The sequence below is a fragment of the Astatotilapia calliptera genome, chromosome 1 (assembly GCF_964374335.1).
Source record: "Astatotilapia calliptera chromosome 1, fAstCal68.1, whole genome shotgun sequence".
NCBI classification, from domain to species: domain Eukaryota; kingdom Metazoa; phylum Chordata; class Actinopteri; order Cichliformes; family Cichlidae; genus Astatotilapia; species Astatotilapia calliptera.
This window is the reverse complement of record NC_137422.1, coordinates 4,103,467-4,123,902: the sequence shown is the minus strand read 5'-3', so window position 1 is coordinate 4,123,902 and position 20,436 is coordinate 4,103,467. Positions and strand designations below refer to the sequence as shown.

The 20,436-nt window shown below is 42.9% G+C and overlaps 1 protein-coding gene across 4 annotated transcripts in view; it reads right to left on the bottom strand.

The window, feature by feature from the left end:
* The window catches only part of large2 (LARGE xylosyl- and glucuronyltransferase 2), a 121,526-nt gene that overhangs the window by 30,508 nt on the left and 70,582 nt on the right, over positions 1-20,436 (bottom strand). The window contains exon 1 of one of the 4 annotated variants that reach the window (XM_026145254.2): positions 8,286-8,455. The exons of the other annotated variants lie outside the window; for them this stretch is intronic. The gene's annotated coding sequence lies outside the window, so the exon portion shown is untranslated. Of the gene's footprint in view, positions 1-8,285; positions 8,456-20,436 lie in introns of those variants that run through there. 4 annotated transcript variants of the gene reach the window in all.

The following is a 20,436-nucleotide window of genomic DNA, read 5'->3' as shown; positions in this document are numbered from 1 at the left end:
AAAAAAAGAGGAGCAGAGGTAATTGGAGGTAAAGAATGAAATGAAAAGGAAGAGGCAAGGTAGCCATAGTACGTAGAAGATTACCAGATTCAGAGAAAAGCAAAAAAAGCAAAAAGGAGAGGAAGTAAATGAGGTGGAGGCTGAGCTATAGGTCGTGGCAGTGTACTGGACACTCCGCCTCTAACAGCCATAAACTCAGAGAGGAAATAAAAGTGAGGGGCAGTGCCACTAAAGAGGTGTTTAATAGGCAGCTTTTGTTGATTCTGCAGGAGCTGCACAAAACGTTTTCTCTGCTCTAATTGTAGCAGTAAAAACGCTGTGAGCGGGGAGCACCGGAGGACTGCGGCAGTCTGCAGCCCCCTCTGTCATCGAAGCAGCTGAGAACAGCACTGAAGGGACAGCGTGGGTGGCACCGGGGTGGAGGCACAACAACAGATAACTCAGTCTAATGGCTGTAAATTAAAGGATAACACAGCAACCACAGAGAAGCAACAATTCCTAAACATTCCTCTGCTATCATCCCCAAAGCAGCAATTCACTTTCATTCACCCGCAAATTAAATCAAAGCCGAGGGCTTTCGAAAACCGGTGCAACCATTTATGTCAAAAAGGACTGAAACACATTAACTAGACAGTAAAATTCATCCTCTGAAAAACATCACAAAGTTTTCCTGTCAAGCACCTGGTGTGTTACTGAATTACTGATGGGGCAGAACGAGTCTGTAGATCAGGGATGAGCAGCAGAAGAAGAATATGGATGACTGTCCGGGTGGTGGACAGGTTTAGAGGAGTGTTTGGTGTATGAAGACGAGAGCGAGGCGTGTCCGCCTGAACTCGCTCCACTGATGCAAACCTGTACAGAAAACGACAGACTCTGAGATTCTTACACTTCAGTCCTTAATGTCGCATTATGTAAAAATAGAAACTGCTGCCACAAAGAGCGACACTGTCAGCAGAGCCCGTTCAAAGAGGCTGACCTGGATTATTTGTTTCAAACGCTTGTTTAAGGGGTTCAGACTTGATTTTGAAGCTAGGTGTTTAGCACCAAGGTTTGAGTCCTATATCTAACATTTTGCTGATGTGGATAGATGGTGGAATGATGGGTGGATGGATGGGGGGGGTGGATGGATGAGTGGATGGTAGGGCTTATTTTGATAGTCGACTAGTCACCAATTATTTTTGCGATTAGTCAACTAATCAAATCATCATCCATTGGACGTACAGCGTACAGCTTATTGCACCAGCAGCATCTGCTCTTATATAACTATCATTAGCTTACAGCTTTAAGTGTGTAAGGTATGTGCTAACTAAAAATAAAGACAAGATGGTAGTTTATTAAATTTTAATGAAATTTGCAGATTGTTTCAGTGAAGTTCAATAAACTCCTTGATATCTAAAATATAACAGGACACCAGAGTATATTCTCGAGCATCTCACACTTCTGATAATCAGCTGTCTGCTTGACAGTTTTAGCTGTGTAAAAACTATAACTTTAATCTCAGCCAAACCGATTTACTCAGGAACAAATAAAATACTGAAAAAAGCCGAACAATAACATGTTTAAGTTATCTAAGTGACTTATATATCATGTTTAACCTGAGTAGCGAAAGACGGTGGTGGGTTTGAAAATGATTTGCCGGGAGTCCGGTGTTCTCACGGCTCTAGTGACCTTGCCCCCGGCTCGCTATCGAGCTAGTGGGTAACAGACGTCTCCGAAAACGTCGGAGCGCTTTTGAAAATATGCGGTGTCTTGATAAACTGAGCCGATATTTGAGGTTTACACAGCTACATTCTTGCCTGAAAATATGTTAAACGTTTATTTTGTGACCCAGAAAGAATAATAAGAGTAATATTAAAACTAACTAGCTGCCGCCATTGATGGAAACTGAGCAGGGCCGCGCTATGAATTCTGGGACACAGCTTCTTCTTCTTCTGTGTTTAACGGCAGCTGGCATCCTTGTACATGCAGTGCTGCCATCTTCTGTTGCAGTCCGTTATTACACTCTTAAATACTACTACTGCGTCTTTTGGGATCTTACAAAGCTTCAAATGACGCGTCGACTATTAAATTAGTCGTTGACGATTTTAATAGTCGACTAATCGTGGCAGCCCTAGTTTTCTTCTTTCCGTGTGTCGCTACTTTAAAACGCTTGGGCCGCTCTGCCCGCCACAGTTTCAAACTGGTCATGTGACTGCATAGCCACATCTGATTGGTAAAAGAGTTACAGAAAACTCCACTGGCGGCATGATCCATTATTAGCAGTATTATGTAATGTGTGAAATTAATCATTTTTTTAAAAAGTAACAAGTCGAATATTGCCAAATGTAGCGGAGTAAAAGCACAGTTTCTTCTTCACAAATGTACTCAAGTAAAAGTAAAAAGTATCGTACAAAAAACTTTAAAAGTACATTTTTTTCAAAAACTTACTCAAGTAAATGTAACGGAGTAAATGTAACTCGTTACTACCCACCTCTGCCCATCAGTCTTCACACACAACATATGATAATGCAATTAGGAACCCAGAGCAAAGCTTTAGTCCAGTGGGCGTGTCCTCGTTGTGAGTGAGGAGCTCTTTTAGCCCTAAGCTAATCACAAAGAGGATAGTCCTGATTAAGGGAATAATCAGCAGATGCTTCTGCATTAGAGGAGAGAGATAAGAGTGGAGACCAATAATCAACTCCACTCATCCTCTATTCAGCAGGAAGAAGACCTCAAGAGCGAAGAGCGCTCAAAGCTCCCCTCACACGACTACTCGATGGCTGTCAACAACCTTGGCAGAAGAGGCACTGCTTTACATTATGCTAACAATAAAAGCTGATCCTCTTTAACCCATAAATAGGTAATGAGGAAAAACAAGGAATTACTATCTGTAAACTGAGAGCAGCAATCACCACACACTGTGTTATTATATATACAGTAACCCAATTATCCCTCCCAGCTTCTGATCATTGAAAATGTTGATTTCATAGCAGGCAGGAGGGCCCCGTATTAGTTTTTCCTTTTCATTAACAGTGTCTTTCTTTTCTTCTGCCGGCTTCAGCATGCTTCATGAACACACAACCATCTCAACTTTCGAGGCAACATTGTTTTTTATAACTATCTATAAGGATCTCAAACCATCCAAGAGTATGGAGGGCACGAACAGTGTTGTGAAGAATATTTGCTTTCTCTCCGGGATAGTTACTTTTTTCTCTTACTAAATGATATTATTATTAAAAAGTACTGGCAACCATCACTGCTACACCCCAGGTTACTAGTAGACACACCTCTCTGGTATCAATTTCTATGTTGTCTTCTTCTCAAGTTATTGGATTCACAAGATTCTGAGAAAACTTGACCTCTAATGTTTAGGTCGAGGTCACTAATTTCTAGGAAATGCACCAATGCTGAAAATTTGAAAATCCCAGGTCACTTCAACTCAGCTTTATTTATATTGTGACAAACCACAACAACAGTTGCCTTTAAGTGCTTTAAATTATAAAGTAAAGACTAGGGCTGTGCGATATGACCAAAATCTCATATCCCGATAACGATATAAATCACAAAAATGTAACATGTTTTGTAAATTCTGTGAATCTCGGGCAGCTCGACTCAAGTGAAGTGTTTCCAGCTGGGCGTCGTGTACCTGGAGTCGAGTGTTTTAACCGATGCATGAAACGATACATTTTTAGACATAAGTTGTAACGGCCGCCATTTTCTTTGTATTTATTACACGGCGTGCTGCGGGGAAAAGCCTGTTCTAACGTTTGAGTCTACGGTTTATTTTTTAGCACCTGGCGGCTCTTTTTGCTTCTCATCCGTAAATAATCTGCTCTTTCACGTGACTCAGTTTAAGTCTCAACAGGATCTTGAGCTTTATTGTGAAAGGTTTACGTGGAAAACAAACAAGCGGACAGCAGAGCCACGCGACCGTTTTACCATCATTGTTGCTAACGACAACACGTAAAAACAGGCGCTTGTCTGTCTGTAGTGTGGTTATATTAAATATAAGAGAAAGAGAGAACTTTAAGAAACTAATATAGCCACTACAGTGACCATCAAAACGATGAACAAATATTGCTGTAAACTTTATATTTCATGACACCACGAAACAAACGATAGAGTGATAGGAAACGATAAACGTTTTTATATCGTCATTCGATATATTTCGTTATATTGAACAACCCTAGTAAAGACCTAAAATAATGCAGAGGAAAAGAGAGGAAACCTCACATGGCCACCTATGAACAAGCGCTTTGGCAACAGTGGAAAGGAAAACCTCCCTCTTGACAGGAAGAAACCTTTGGCAGAACCAGGCTCAGGGAGGGGCAGCCAGGGTGAGGGGAGGAAGATGGGAAAAAAGAGCCAGAGATGAATAATAATTCATGATTAAATGCACAGTCATGTATAAACAGTGAGTGCAGAGAAAGGTCTTCTTGACTTATTGCATTCACAAGATTTTTGGAAAACCTGACCTTTGACCTTTTAAGCCCCCGTGTTAATTTTTGCAGCCATCAGCTGGAAATAGATATTTGGAAATGTCTCAGATATTTGAGACATTTAGCAGGACTGGCTTCGAGTATAAGTATATAAAAGTGAGGCAGTTGCCATACTTTATGTGATGGCATACCAAAACATTTCCCCCACTACCAGATAAGTAGTGGGGGAAAGCCATGGCAACCAACAAGGCACTGAGGTAGTTCGACAACAGGGTTTTCTGTATGAGAACACAGCATCTGTTGTCTGTGGACGTTTACATGCATAAAAAGCTATATAAAGGTTTTCCCTGATGGGGAAGTGAAATAATATGTCCTATTTAAAGTTGGATCAGAATTGGACCGGCGTTCTGGGACATGATGTCTTTCTTGACTATGGTCAAGATTCACTCACTAAATCAGACAGCAACAACAGACTGAGTGAAATCTAAAACCACCTCCTTTCTAAGAGCTTTGTCCAGTATCACCAATCTGCTGCTCAGGTTTGTTCACCAGCATCATTTTTCAGAATTTCTGTATAGAGGGAGAGACAAGTGTCAGTGTGAAGAAAAGGAAAACTTTCTCCATCCTTTCCCTCCGGCATCAATGTTCATCGTGTTTCAGAGTCTTTCCACCCAGTTTTCACCCTTTGCTCCATGAGTTGCACTCAGAGCCTTGACACGTGCACTCTTTTCCCTGCAGCTTCTCTAGAGAGACAAACATTTTTCTTTAGTGCAGATTTTTCCTCTGTAAAACACACCAGCTCTATTACTCAACTCAGTGCAGAAGAGGAGACATGCTATGAGGAAATAAAACTCAAATTTAAAACATTTAAAAAGACGAATACAAAAAGTCTGTTTGTGGCAGTTCCGTTAAGCCGGCAAGGTCAATGACCCAAATGAAAAAGATCATATTTAAGGTGCCTTTGCAGCGTTTAGTCAAACAGATTGAAGTAACATATCGAATAGTTAGAGAGCACAGCTTGATCGGTGAAACGATAGCTCGTTGGACATCGACAGGGAGACTGCTATGGTGATATTTTGTTTCTACCATGATTAACATCAACCACAATGTCGAGTCCCCATGGCTGCATTTTCTGAAAACTTTCATTCTATAATTTTGTGTTGATACACATGATGACACACATCAATGTCTTTTCTTTTTGCTCTAGCTCAACAAAAACCAGGAAGGAGGAGACCATTAGCCCATGTTTGTCCACTCAGCCAGCTGCTGCAAAGGATAAACAACATTACGTTCATGAAGTTTCAATATCGATTCCACTTGTAATACTTTCATTATTTAGTATTTATTGACTGTCAAAATAAACTTCAGTGAACACATGCCCGTTCTTCTTTTAGCAAATAAGGTTGTCGTTGTTGGTTCTAGAGAAAAATCTCGACATGCTGATGCCATGAAAAGTTGGTGCTATCCTGAAGCCAGAAGATGAAATGAAGAAACTCTCGCTCCCCGAGCTTTTCTCAGAGCCCTCCTCATGCTCCACTCCATCCAGCATTCCCATCAGCCTCAGTTCTATTTTCCGTTTCATGTCATTTAACAAATTAGCACAGCAAATTTAATGTCAGTTCAGAGCAGACACTTTGTCCTTTGTGAACATTTCTTCTCCTTACTTTTGTTATTGTTATTAATAATTTACAGAGATCCCGTAATCATGCCTGAGTAAGGTACTGCTCATTCCCCATTGATTTTCCTTTGATTCCATTTGGTCAGGATTTAATCAGCTGTACTGTCAGTGTGCTGACTGCTCTGTCAGGTCAAGAGTGTTTCTTTGTGATGTATCAGAGTAAGCTGAGATGGGATTAGTGAGTTTGTGACCAGGAACGACCTTTTTCATTTCATTTCCCTGTACTCCCACAGACAAGAGCTGGAACTGACAATGATACATTGTCTCTCTTTCTGTGTCTTTGTCTCGCTCTTTCAGATGAGCTGAGCCACAATTTTCATTTTACACTTTAAAAAACGGCTATAGACATTATTTTTTCAAATACAACTATGTGTCTTAATTATTGCTAATATAAAGAGTTCTCACCATCATTGGTAATGACCCCAATCCTCAATCAAACTGTGAACCTTTGCCAATCAGTGCAAGTAGTTTTGGAGCCTCGACATTATCCCTGGGAGGTTCATGTCAGAAATTACTCAAAGTACTGAAGAGTTTTACTCCAATCCTTCATACCAGAAAACTCTTTAGCGTGATTTATTGCTGTGGTGGAAGAATTATTCAGCCTTTTATTTTTCTAATATATCTCTAATTTTTCTTCCTGACCTGTAAGTTTAAAACATAAATGAACTTTAATTTACATTTTTCATACTGTTGATTATTACTTAGCTCCTCTCATTGATGCAGAATTTTAGAATTGTGGCAATCTGCAGTACACTTAACTGAACATATTTTACATACTGTTGGGTTCTTAAATTTGTCATGTAGTCCTGCAGAGCATGTTACATGCTAAGTAAGATTAGATTTCCTTTTAAAAAATGTTAATTTTAAAGTAACAAACTGCCAAATAAATTAGCAAAGAGTCAAAAAGTCGAGCAACAAGTCACGCCCCACTCTTCAACCCATCTTCTTTCTGTTTTCTTTGCATTATGAAGCCTTTATTCTTCCATGAGATTTCACACCCAGTGACATCTGAAGCTTCAAAGCTGTAGATCAATGGTGCCATTATTCTACATCCATTAAACTCTGCAATCCACGCTTATTTCATAATGAAAATACATTTCCAATTTAAATACTCCAGTAAATACAACCAACCTGCATAGTGCTTGAATAAACTTACTGGGAGACATGTTTAACAAATGCACCACGTGCTAAACAAACAGTCCAAAACAAACAGAGACTATAACATAACTCAGACCAAGTCTCCAATATGCATCTGTGGCCTTATTGTTCTTGAGTTTACAATTTGGGATCGACGTATACTGGAAAATTCTACAGAGTAAGGTAAAGCTACCCCTAACCCTCAGCTCAGCTAATCACTGTCGTGATGGTGGATGTAAAGAAGTTGAATAACTTAATAACTATTCACACATAAATCTTTGCGAGGGTGCATGGTTAACCATATATAGAGAAAAAGAATGGGTGTAGGAATAGTTTCTATAACACAGCATTTGAGACAAAGGCCACAGAAAGCTGCACGTGTTGCTCAGAGTTAAGAGAGATCAAAGCAAATCTGTTTACGGTGGACAGACAAATACTACAGAGAAATGAAACCTATCCTTAGAAACAGGGCTACCCTTTTAAGAAATAAATGTCACTGCAGAGTTTCTGAATGTCACTTTTGAGCGTTGCACACTCTCCAACTATATTACGTTCAGCTTCATTGTACTGCAGGGCAGAACTGTAAGTGACAAATGTGAATACCCAGGACAAAGTAAATCAAAAACATCCACAAGGACGGGTGAAACCAGCAGAGGCAAGATCACACAGCATGTCTGAATGTAATGAAATCCTCCTCCACCTACAGTACTCTGAGCAGGTGTATTATAAGGTGCCTTATAATAACATCCCAAAGACAAACGAGTAAATGCATTTTGTCTGTGAAAACACAGCTCTGGACACAAAGGCAGAAACCTGAGGAGAAGAAGCTGAACGACAATGGGACCGGACACAGATGAGTTTAAATCTTTGCTAACAGCACTGCATGTTGGTTATTTCACTCCTGTAACGCTTCACAGTGTCCTGTACGTCATATAATTTCTTGAATTGAATACATAAACAAAGCAGACGGACGATGCAGAAACAAGCCAGTATAAAACCTTTAAAACACACATGCAGAAAGCGCAGAAGCGACCTTTACCCTGTCGCCGTACCTGCGTTTTTCCTCTCCTGCACATGTGGCTGCAAATCCAAATTCAGCTGCATAGAGTGAGTCAAGCCCTCCTCATTCCCTCCTTCTAATCCTCCTCTTTCAAAGCTCCAACAATAAACTCCAGAGTTCTTTTCTCTCTCGACAGACTTTTGTCCCAGTTCTTCGCCCTCTGTCACTGCTTCGTGCCCTCCTTTCCTTCACTCTGCCTGCTCTCCTCCCACTGCTCCTCCTCCTCTTCCTGCACAAACACGCTATAAATCGCCTCCACCTCCAAGGCAATGGCTCTGATTTCAGCCCCCACCTCTCCCTGCTGTCCTCCTCTGGCTTTTGCAAGAAAAGAGTTGAGCTCCTTCAGAGAGAGAGAAAGGTAGAAAGAGGAGAAATGACAGAGGGAAAGAAGCGGTGTCGCCTTACTTGCTGTCAAGAACACAAGAGAGAAGCTTTGTCGGAGAAGAAGCTTTAAAAAAAACCTGTGGAATTCAAAAGACGTGAGGCTCAGTTTTTCACAGGGTGGGCTTTTTGCATAGCCTGAATACACCTGCCACACCTGCTGTTGGACCATAATCAGACTAAAAACCCAGCTAGAACAGAATAAGACTGCATCTCTTATCCAGTCCAGGAAACACATGACATTTCATACATGTACTAGATAACTGTACCAGAAGCTAAACTAACAGTTGTAAGATAAGTTAATTGTTTTTGGAGGTTTTTTTGTTTTTTGGTAGACCTTTTTTTTAGCCAACTGCCACGACCTGGGATTAGAATGTGCAAAAGCCAAAAGTCACATACCCTAACTCCAGTCCTCAAGAGCTACCACCCTGCAGCTTTTAGATGCATCCTTGTTGTGACACACAACAGCTTTGCCAAATGTGATGGCATCCAACCATTTCATTCAGCTGTGTTGCAGTAGGGATGCATCTAAAAGCTGCAGGACGGTAGCTCTCGAGGACTCGAGTTGGACAACCCTGCCATAGAGTATCTCATGGCTTTGGATTGAGTTAAGAGACTTAGATTTCTAGTCTATGTGTCCTTATAAAGCAAGAGAAATTAGCATGTTAAATGACACGAGCAAGTGTCTATTAGCTATGTCCAGATGATTGGGCCAAATAAAGGGCAAACCAGTCTAATCCACTACAGGTCCAACTCACTATTTCTAGGATGTAAAGGATGTGCTGATAACAATCACACCGACCTCAAGTGATAACCGTAAAGGTACAGAATCAAAGTGTAAAGCTTTACAAATATCACTCAGTAACCTGACTGAAAGCCTGCAAGAAGTCTACATAAAGCAACTAACCTTCATTATGTCCTTATAGCTGAAGGTCATGCGTGCAGATTACAATGTACCTAAAGGTTTATTTACTTGCCAATGAAGTGAAGTGCTTGACTTGTGTTGCAAGGATTATATCCTGGGCCACATCTGCACAGTGGCTCAAATGTCTTAACGCACATTATATCTGGCCCATCTTAGGCAGAACTCTGGCTAACTCAGCTTTGAGTCGAGGCTGTAAGCCGACATGGTCACGCAAAACTTTGGTGTGGGTAACACTTGGATCAGTCAGTACTATCACTTTTGCCCTGCAGTATTACTGCGGTAAATGACAGTGAAGGTTACACCAACACTGCGCTGTTGCTCACTGAGGAAAATGATTTAGTATTTTATTCACACACAACTCTGTGATACCGCTCGACACTGAAGATTAGGTTCAGACCTTCAACTAGTTTAATGTATAACCAAGCAGGAAACTTGGCTTTTCTTTTCATTTACTCCGGCCGTGACTTGCATAATCCAGGCACACATTCCCTTAAAGAACTAGACCTGCAATCAACAGACAGCGATTTACTTTTTGTTTTATAGTTTGCCAAATGTTATTCGAGTAAATTCATCCTGGGTCATCTTTTGTTTTTCTGTGCCTGCAGGCATGAAGGTAAGCGCTATGATAACAAAAGCACCATAAAGGAGGGAGTGCTCTATAATTACAGTGTATACAGACCTACAGTGTTGAGGAGGAGCATGCCAAGAACCAGTCTGAGCACGCTGCATACCTGAGCTAACCAAGCTCTGCTGATAGGTTTGCTTGACCTACAGAGCTGTGCACGGACTGGCACCAGCCTACATCTTTGATCTGCTACAGCCCTATGTCCCTAGCATGTCTCTGAGGTCATCTGATCAGGGCTTACTTGCTATAAAAAATACTAAAAGGAGGACTAAGGGTGATAGAGCTTTTGTCACTGTGGCCCCAAGACTGTGGAACTCTCTCCCCCACGCATTAAGAACTGTGGACTCAGTAGCTGTTTTTAAAAAACAACTCTTACCTTTTTAAAACTGCTTTTGGTTAATGTTATGCCTGTTTTATTTTCTCTTTTTAAATCTTTTTATGACTTGTAATCTTATGTGCAGCACTTTGTGATTCTGTCTTGAAAGGTGCTATATAAATAAAGATTTATTTATTTATTATTATTTATGCTTCATTAAGGATGCAGATCAACAGAGTGGATCGGCGGGGAGGCTGGGAACCGACTACGGCTCTTATTTCTTCTCCGGAAACAGCTCACACACGGGGAAACTCAACTTTGTACAGGAGTGTCTGGAACGTCTGGAACAACTGCCTGCTATGTAAACTGTGAACACAGCTCTGAGCAATCTACCTGCTTCCTTTAGCATTTCAGGAGCTTACGAGGGGACATTTTTTTCACTGCTACACACACAGATATCATCTTTAATTATCAGTTAATCTAACTTAAAAATAAATCTTAGTCTACTAATACGGTGGACGAACAGCTACGCGAGGAGCAGGCGGGTTTTAGAAGTGGAAGGTCCTGCATTGGACAAATATTCACGCTGAGATCAATTATTGAGCAGAGCCTCGAATTCCAGCAAAGGCTATGCGTGAACTTCGTTGACTTTAACCCTCTGGGGTCCGGGGTATAATTGGCCATTTTTGACTACTTTTGATTTTACCTCTATATTTCACCTTTAAAATATGTTTTTTTTGCCTTGTTTGGTATCATTATTTTCAGCACAACCTTAAATATCTGAGATTTGAGTTATTTTTTCATTTTGGTATACTATATTAGCGCAGTTGATCTAAATTCAGACAAAAAATTCAAAATCCGAGTAGAAAAAGGTTATATTTTTTACTGTAAAACCCACAAACATGTTTAACGAATCATTTTCATAACTTGAAATGCAAATAGAAATTGTACATTTCTAAAAATTATGCACAAGTTTTGCAAACAACAAAGTTATATGGTACTATTTACCTAAAAATGCAGCCAAGGCCTCAGGTGTTTTTTACATAACCATTTAAATCTATTTACAGAACAATCAGGTGTGCTGCATCAAATAAGAAGGCACACAAATTATTTGTGCCAGTCCAAAAAATGTAGTTTGTGTTCAGTATAAGACAGAGGAGAACACCAAAGGCCTAAACCCTACAGGTCTGACAGCAGGGGGTGCATCAGTCCAGTTTTCCATGTGGGAACAGCGTTTACACTGGAATCTGCCTTTGACGGCTTTTTTAGAGCAAATATGAAATTCAGCAGTCTAACTGACACACAATGCAAGACAATAACTACACAACACACTAACTATAGCCTCCAAACACGCTAAACGTCACTAATGTCTCACATATGAAAACTCTCTCTCTCTCTCTGTCTTTCGCTCGCCCGCTTTCCGTTGCGGGTGTCACTCCTAAAAACTTCCCCTTCTCCCTAAACAACCAAATGCCGCATGTTGCCTTATAATTTTTTTGATTGGCTGACATGGTAAACTCTAACACCAATAGGGAAGGGGTGTTTTTTCTTTTTTCACTGGCAAGCGGAGAGTGTTTGCTAGCGCTCTCTGTAGAAAACGCAGTTTTTACCGTTCTTCCCGCTGTGAACACCACTGTTTTGTTCAGAAAAAAACATCGCGTGTATTTTTTATCATAAGTCTGGTTTTACGTGGCCCATCGACACAATTCAAAAACTGGTATATAGTTTGAAGTCCGCACTTTTGAGCCAAGTTGAAATGGAGACTCTGACGCGCTGCATCTTGTAGCTGTGCCGTCTTAAATTGGTCATGTGATTTTGACGCGCCAGCGTGTCCGGCGACCCCAGAGGGTTAAAAAGGCTTTTGATAGCCTTAATCGAGACACGCTCTGGAAAATCATCAAGTCTTACGGAGTACCTGACCGCTTCGTTACCGCATTCCAAGCATTGTACTGCAACTCTAGTTGTTGCGTCCGAACAGACAACAGCATCACGGAATATTTTAACATCGATACTGGTGTGCGACAAGGCTGCGTCCTATCGCCATTCCTCTTCAACATCGCCATTGACCATGTCATGCGCCGAGCAATTGGACCAAACACGATGGGCATCGCCGGACGTGATCCCCTGCAGCAGTTCACAGATTTGGACTTTGCGGACGATATAGCCTTACTTGCACCAACACTCCAGGCTCTTCAGAAAACAACCTCATCTCTGGAAAGCAAAGCAGCACCGATAGGACTCAGGATCAGTGGTGAGAAGTTGAAGATTATGCGAGTTGGTTACGCTACACCATCAAACACAGTGGTGACTGTGAAGCAGCAGCAGCAGCTAGAAGAGGTGGACAGGTTCATGTACCTGGGTTGCACTTTTAGCAGTGACGGGGACGTGGAGCATGACGTTAAGTGCAGAATTGGGAAAGCATGGGCAGCCTTTCAACGACTACGACCTATATGAATGACCACCGCACTGCCTTTATCAACCAAGGTGCGGCTCCTGAAGAACATTGTTATACCGACGGCACTGTATGCAGCGGAGACTTGGAAATCAACTGCAAAGATCAACCGCCATCTTGACATCTTCCAACAACGTCTTCGACAGCTGCTTAAGATCACATATCGGGATCGCGTTACCAATGAAGAAGTATATCGCCGTGCAGGAGTAGAGCCGCTCCATGTCCAAGTCACCAAGCATCGGTTCAGATTTGCCGGTCACATCCTTCGGCTACCGGACCAGAGACCTGCCCGTGTCGCGGTTCTGTGGAACCCAAAGAATGGAAAGAGACGGCGAGGAAGACCCAAAATAACATGGAGGAGGACTTTCCTTGAAGATTTACGTTCTGTCGAACTGTCATGGGATGAAGCAACAACTGCAGCGATATACCGAGTTCGATGGCGTTCCATTCTCACCCGATGTGCCAATCAGCGCGGGAGGATCTAAGTCTAAGTAAGTAAGTCTACTAATATGTAGCTGTGATGCATTAAAGCCTGACACACAGTAGCTTCCTCCTCTGTGCAGTGGAACTCCGATGTTGTTCAAAAACTAATAAAAAAGAACAAAATGAGTAATACTGTTGGATTGGGAATGTAGCTTCAAGGAGAATTATTGTGTTTTTATTCTTCTTCTATCCACATGTTTTTGGACACTAACACAAATATAGTGATTTTGCCTCTGTGGACCACCACAGTGAATTTTAAGTCAACGAATCAAAATTTTGCATCATCTGTTTTGGAATTAAAGCCATTTCTATGGCTGCACACTCCAACTCTAAATACACTTCCTATATATTTGGTACTTTTGTTTTGCTTTTGATAGTGCATGGTATACATTTTTATTTCAGTTCACATGTTCATTCTTTAGCATAGTTACATTAGAGTAACTTTTCTAGCTTCTATATGAAAAACAAATTTAAAAACTGTTACCTCTAAAAACAAACCCATTTAAAAAAATTCCAAATAAAGTAACAGACATATATTGTCCACCAGTGTTGGTCAAGTTACTTGAAAAAAGTAATCAGTAACTAATTACTGAAAATAAATAAAAGTACTTTTGCACCAACAAGGTGATTAGCAGAGAGCTATTAACACACCACATCTCAGTATGGTGTACAGTGTGCCCTTGAGCATTTTAGGAACCAGGCAAGTGAAGGACAAAGGAAGAAGAAAGAAGAGACAGGCCTCAAAAAAAAGCTAGAGCAGATGAACAGTAACGACCTTAAGAAGAATAAGCTACTCTCGGTTGCTCCCTTGTCACAAAGGATTGCCACAGCCGGTAGCTGTACATATTTGATTTGGCAGACAGCGGAGAAAAAAATCCAGCCAAGTTCTCATGCAGGAACTGACAAATGCGTATCGCCCTGCAGTTGATCCACATACCGTTCACTGGTGGCTTGTGAGAAACGGTCTTGGTTGTCAAGAAGCCATTCTTAACCTCCTAGGACCTGCCGTCCACATATATGGACATCACATTTTGGGTTGTGCAGACCAAAATATTTAAACTCCTCCACTTGGGGCAGGGTCTCGCCCGATCTGGAGTGGGCAATCCACCCTTTTCCGGCTTAGGACTATGGCCTCAGATTTGGAGGTGCTGATTTCTCATTCCCACCGCTTCACACTCGGCTGCGAACCGTTCCAAGGCGAGGTGGAGGCCATCACCTGATGAAGCCAATAGGACCACATCATCTGCAAAAACCAGAGATGAGATCCTGAGACCACCGAAGTGAAAGCCCTCCGCCACTTGGCTACGCCTAGAAATTCTGTCCATAAAAATTATGAACCGAATTGGTGACAAAGGGCAGCCCTGGCTGACCCACCAGGAACGAGTCCGACTTATTGCCGGCTATGCAGACCAAGCTCTTGCAACGGTCGTATAAGGACTGAATGGCCATTAGCAATGGGCTAGACACCCCAGACTCCCGGAGCACCCCCCACAGGACCCCCCGAGGGACACAGTTGAATCCCGTCTCCAAGTCCACAAAACACATGTAGACTGGTTGGGCAAACTCTCATGCGCCCTCGAGTATCCTCGAGAGGATAAAGAGCTGGTCCAGTGTTCCACGACCAGGACGAAAACCGCATTGTTCCTCCTGTATCCAAGGTTCGACTAGCGGACGAACGCTCCTCTCCAGCACCCTGGCATAGACTTTCCCAGGGGGCTGAGGAGTGTGTTTCCCCTGTACTTGGAACACACCCTCTGGTCCCCTTTCTTATAGATGGGGACCACCACCCTAGTCCGCCAGTCCAGGGGTACTGTCCCTGATCTCCACGCAACATTGCAGAGACGTGTCAACCAAGACAGATCTACAACATCCAGAGCCTTCAGGAACTCGGACCTCGTCCACCCCAGGAGCTCTGCCACCAAGGAGTTTTTTAACTGCCTCAGTGACCTCGCCCCCAGAGATTGGCGGGTCATCCCCTTCGTCCCCAGACTCTGCTTCTGCCACGGAAGATGTGCCAGTGGGATTGAGGAGGTCCTCGAAGTATTCCTTCCAGCGCCTGACAATTCTCTCAGTCGAAGTCAGCAGCACTCCTCCCGCACTATACACATTGCAGGTAGAACACCGCTTTCCCCTCCTGAGTCGTCTGACGGTTTGCCAGAATCTCTTCGAGGCAGTCTGAAAGTCTTTTTCCATGGCCTCCCCGAACTCCTCCCACACCCGAGTTTTTGCCTCCGCCACCGCCCGCGTCGCACTCCGCTTGGCCTGTCGGTACCTATCAGCTGCCTCCAGAGTCCCACAGGCTAACCAAGCCCGTTAGGACTCCTTCAGCGTGATGGCTCCCCTCACCTCAGGTGTCCACCAGTTGGTTCGGGGGTTACCACCACGACAGGCACCCAAGTGGAGGAGTTTAAGTATCTCGGGGTCTTGTTCACAAGTGATGGGAGAAGGGAGTGGGAGATTGACAGACCGATTGGTGCAGCGGCTGCAGTGATACGGATGCTGTAGCAGTCTGTTGTGGTGAAGAGAGAGCTGAGTGTAAAAGCGAAGCTCTCAATTTACTGGTCGGTCTACGCCCCTACCCTCACCTATGGTCACAAGCTGTGGGTAGTGACCGAAAGAACGAGATCGCAAATACAAGCGGCGGAAATGTGCTTCCTCCGAAGGGTGGCTGGCCTCTCCCTTAGAGATAGGATGAGAAGTTCAGCCATCCGGGAGGGGCTCAGAGTAGAGCCACTGCTCCTCCACATCGAAAGGAGCCAGCTGAGGTGGTTCGGGCATCTGACAAGGCATGTCCCACCGGGAGGAGGCCCCAGGGCAGACCCAGGACACGCTGGAGAGATTATATCTCTCGGCTGGCCTGGGAACGCCTTGGTGTTCCCCCGGATAATAGTGAGAGTCTAAAACATGGTGGAGGTTCTGCCGTGGGTCGTGGTTGCACTTCAGCCAGTGGTGTTTGGAACTTATCGAAACTGTTGGAATTATGGATGCAGAGAATAAACATCAGGATAACATCTAACTGGAAACAGCTTCATTTGTCTCAGTGATTGCAAACACACCTGGGTAGAAAAACATACAATGGAAAACTATTAATCACGGATTGGCGTCCCTATAGAGCCGGGACCTCAGCAGTCGGGATCATCTCGACTGAGGACGAGATTAAAGCCGGCCAACATTTAAAGAAGCGGTTTGGACTTGGACTATTCCTGAAGATGACTTAAAGAAAGGATAAGAAAGCTTGGCTGAGACATACGAAACACTGACTGTCAGGCTCATTATGCTGCATTTCTGTTCAATAAGTTACTGTACTTCTTTTCCATTTTTCTACCAAAATATAAAGAAATGAGGGGTGACTCAAAACTTTTGCACAGTACTCACCAGCCAACAGTAGCACAGCTATCAGTCTTAGCCTTAAACCACTGCAGTCTGTGTCTTTCTTTTTTATATTAGAGAAAGAAAAAGAGAGAAAATGAAGCAGTGCAATGTGAAACATTATTGCTCCTCTGAGATAAAATCTGGTTTTTACAAAGCGAGGTCTGCAGGTCAGCAACATCTTTTTTCAGTTTACTCCAAAAAAAGTACACTGTTTGTTAATGCCTCCTGCCCTCTGGCTGTGGATCGTGTATGGTGGGTAACTGTCCTTCGGATGATTTGACAACTTAACACCAACACTTCTCTCCTTGTTATGGGGCCACAGGTCAGGTTTACTGGCCCAGGGAGGGGGGGTCTTATTGAAGGCTGCTAGCAGATAAACAACAGGAGGGACAGAAAGGTGAGGAGAAATAGGTCTGCGCTTCCTCAGAGAAGCAGAGAAAGAATCTGGTGGATTGTGGTTGTCTTTGGAGTGGCTGAGGAGTTGCGTCTCCTACTTGCACCTCCCCCCTCCTCCTTCCCACTTCCAGAAGAGGATGAACTCTGTAGAATTTTTATGTACTTTTTAATAGATAGCTGGTATAGCTCCAGAAAGCACAGAAACTGTAAATGTTTACCGTCACCATCAAAATTTTCCATGCACTCATCGTGGGTCGTGAGTGTGGGTGGAGAACGCGGCACAAAAGTGTGCTGTAAACTGGAAATGTTGCCGCCTTTGAAGTGGTTGCTTCAAATTCAGGGTCTACTGGAGGTCTGCTGCGGTCTTCAGAGCAAGCATCCGTCTGCTGCGTCCACACGGCAAAAAAAAAAAAATGCAAAAAGACTGAGTCACTCTATCAGTCTGCTATCAGTGGGAATGATTTATTCACTGGTATCACTGGGGTCAGAAAAGTTTCCAATACTCGGCACTGGATTCGCTCACAATTCAGTTAAATTCTGTACTCTGTTTGGAGGGAAACCAATGTTAAAAATAAAGAGTAACAATAAGAGAAATAGTTAAAGGACAACAGCTGCTCGGCTACTTGAAATTCAGAAGCAGATGATCCATGTTTGATAGCACAGCAGAGAATCTCTCTCCATCTCTTTCAGTGTACACATGCTGTGCCCTCTGGCTCTGCACTGCCCACCCACATGGACTGCATAAATAATATGACAATTGACTCGCAGAGTACAGAATCATGCACACATTCACACACAAGAGCGCTCGTGTTTGTTTTGCCGTGCTCCAGCCGCCTCCACACTGCATAGTCATATCCACAAAGTCCGCTTCTGGACAGTACAGCAGGTCAGAGGTTTTATTAAGACTCTTTTAGAGCCCCTCCGCTGTTGTACACTCGCCTGCTATTTCTGAGCAACTTTCCGATGTCCTCTGGAGCAGGCCTACCTATACATCTATCAAAATGTAATTACTTTCATACTACTTCCAAATACTTCTACACCCTCTGGAAACATAACAAACTTCTATCCCAAGTGCTGCAGCTATAGACTAAATATAAACAAAGGATGGAAGGTGGAAGTGAGCTAAAACTACGTTCTTTCTAATGGCCAGCAGGGGGAGACTTCTACAGCTGAAAAGAGAAAGGCTGATTGTGCAGAGATCTCTAAGAAAATGATTTATGACCACAGCAAACATTTTCCTAACGAGTCTCAGTCACTAGATTCTTTATATTTCTCTTTAATTTATTGCCCCATTTAGAATAAAATGGCCGATAACACAAAGTATGCACACAGAACGGCTAGTCTGCGATTAATTAGTCAGATCTCAGATCCAGTCCGTTCACAGTTCTTCAGGCTTCAACATTATAGTCTGCAAAGTTTTCCACTAACATTCAAACTCAGTTGGCACAGTAGAGACTATTCAGGGTTTTTCACAGGGGACCAAAAACAGATACAGCTGGCACTGTTAATGTAGCTCCATCGCTTAGATAGTCCACACTTCCTCCTTTAAAGATATTTTATTGTTGACAGAAAAGCTTCCACACATCATACCATCTAGCTCTGAATCGAAAATCGAGGATTTTCCACTTTTAATCTTTTCGTTGCATGTGGAAAAGGTTGTTTTTTCTTTTAAGTGGCACTTCTAAAGAACCCGCTCACTTTAATATAAGCTCCAAAGTGGAGAAACACCACAGGGTTTTCGTGCACCGTAGACAGTTTGATGTATTCCACGTTCCATGTCACATACTGAATATATCTGGAACAGTGCGGGGAGAAGTTTCATGTGCGGACCGAATAAAACTCAACGCTGATGGTGCAGTGCCAATGCAATGAGTAAGCAAAAGCAGCACGCCACAATAACATGAGACCAGAGTTGAATTCCAGTATTTAAACAACCTGATGATCAGATTCATTGTTGATCTCTTGGTGCATCTCCTTTGGGCTGCGTTTGGCTCCGTAATGTCGTCTGTGGCTCTGTGCAGGTGTTTTAGCCCTATGTGGTCCTGTTCCATTTATAGTTGCACCTCTTTGTAACCACTGTGTGTTCCCTTCTGGTCATTTATTGTCCCCTTGCAACTGCTTCATCTCTGTTTTTGGCCGTTTTGTCTTTGTGGTCAATTTACATACCGATGGTTTCGCTTTATGGCATTCTGTGATCAGTTAGAGTCTTTCACCAGCAAGAGAGAAAACACGACCTCCTCATGGTCAGTGTGGGATTCCCATTGGTTGTTTATTGTCTATTTGCAGCAGCTTTATTTTACATTTTGGCTGCTTTTTCCTGCCTTTGTGGTCTGCTAAACTGAGCTTTGACTTCAAATAAAATAGTCCCAGAGCTCCCAGATGCTTTGGATCCCAAATAAATTCATTTTAAATGTAGCAGCACTGTTGTGTTTGTGTGAGCTGGGAATGATTTGCCAGTTTAGCTTCATTTAAAGTTCAATCTTGCCAATGAGTTAAATCAATGGGAATGGTGTTACACTTAAACGGTTTATTTTCACAAATCACAACTTTCCAGGGTGCAGAACACAAACATACATGCTGCCAGTGTTAACCCTCTGTGCAGTCCTGTCCTTCACCTTAACAGGGCCTGAGCTCATTACTCAGTGATGATATGAGAGGACAGCAGCATTACAGCCTTTGAATGAGCCACGTGATGTCTAAGGTACACAGATGATGGACACACAATCGTTCAAAACTAATGTACTGCACGAACACAAGTCAGAATTTCACCAAACTCATGGTCAGCCAAACTGCCCTCATCCAACCTTGGAAGCTCAGCAGGTCAGGTGTGGTTAGTTCTTGGTTGGGAGACTGCCTGGGAATACCAGATTCTGGAAGCTTGTCCCGTCTCTTCTCTTAACCGTCGCCCCTTACTGGTCACTGCAGCTCCCCCGCGCTGAGCCTCGTTCTGCCAGAGGAATTGAAGGAATCTGAATTGAATCCGGAGTTGCATTCTAGGCGTCCCTCTGAAATCAGGATGGATTAAGGTCCTAACGGTTACATTTCAAGACTCACACGTTGCAACTCACCTTCAACATCAGAGAGCTTTTGAATCTTCATGAACTTCAGGAGTGCATCGGATCTAGACCTTCAGAGGCTGTGCTCTAATTCAGCCTGAAGGGCAAAGGTTAGTTGGGTTATACGGTCAGTGTTC